We start from the raw sequence: 1,140 nt of genomic DNA, 5'->3' as shown, positions 1-1,140 counted from the left end.
TGGCATTGGACGTCCTGGCAGGACGGTTGGTGATGGACACACTGAGGCCACCCCTGGAGCATCCGGCACGTGGTCCCTTTGGGACATTGAACGTCATTGCAAGAAGGTCTGATGGAGGTCTTGGCTTGGACACACCGTGGCCAATCATCGATTATCTGACACTTGGTCCCCTTCTCACATTGGATGTCCTGGCAGGATGGGGAGTTGTGGACACATTGTGGTTGACCAACCATCATCTTGCACGTGGTCCCTTGTGGACAGTGAACATCCTGGCAAGACGGCTGCCTTGAAAATGTCTTGGTTTGGACACATCGTGGCCACCCATTGACCATGTGACACGTGGTTCCCTTCTGGCACCGGGTGTCATCGCAGGATGGTTGGTGATGGACACACTGAGGCCACCCCTGGAGCATCTGACATTTGGTCCCTTGGGGACAGTGAAGTTCATTGCAGGATGGTCTCCTGATGGAGGTCTTGGATTGGACACACCATGGCCAACCATCCACTATGTGACACGTGGTTCCCTTCTCACATTTGGTGTCCTGGCAGGACGGGGGGCTGTGGACACACCGTGGTTGACCATCCACCATCTTGCACGTGGTCCCTTGTGGACACTGGATGTTGCTACAAGAAGGTCTCCTGAGGAAACCCTTGGTTTGGACACACCGGGGCCACTCATCCACCATGTGACACATGGACCCTTTGGGACACTGGCTGTGCCTGCAAGAAGGTCTCCTGATGGAGGTCTTAGCCTGGGCACATCGTGGCCAACCATCGATGATCTGACATGTGGTTCCCTTCTCACATTGGACGTCATTGCAGGATGGACCATCTTGGATACACTGAGGCCACCCCTGGAGCAGCCGGCACGTGGTCCCCTTGGAACAACGGATGTCACTGCAGGAAGGTCTCCTGATGGAGGTCTTGGATTGGACACATCTGGGCCACCCATTGACCAAGTGACAGGTGGTTCCCTTCTGGCACTGGGTGTCACGGCAGGAGGGACCATCTCGGACACAGTGGGGCCACCCATTGGTCAGCTTGCATGTGGTCCCTTGGGGACACTGGACATCACTGCAGGATGGTTGGTGACGGACACACCGAGGCCACCCCTGGAGCACCCAGCACGTGGCCCCTTTG

Source organism: Caloenas nicobarica, chromosome 34 (genome assembly GCF_036013445.1).
Source record: "Caloenas nicobarica isolate bCalNic1 chromosome 34, bCalNic1.hap1, whole genome shotgun sequence".
In the NCBI taxonomy this organism is placed as follows: domain Eukaryota; kingdom Metazoa; phylum Chordata; class Aves; order Columbiformes; family Columbidae; genus Caloenas; species Caloenas nicobarica.
Note: the sequence above shows the minus strand (reverse complement) of the source record.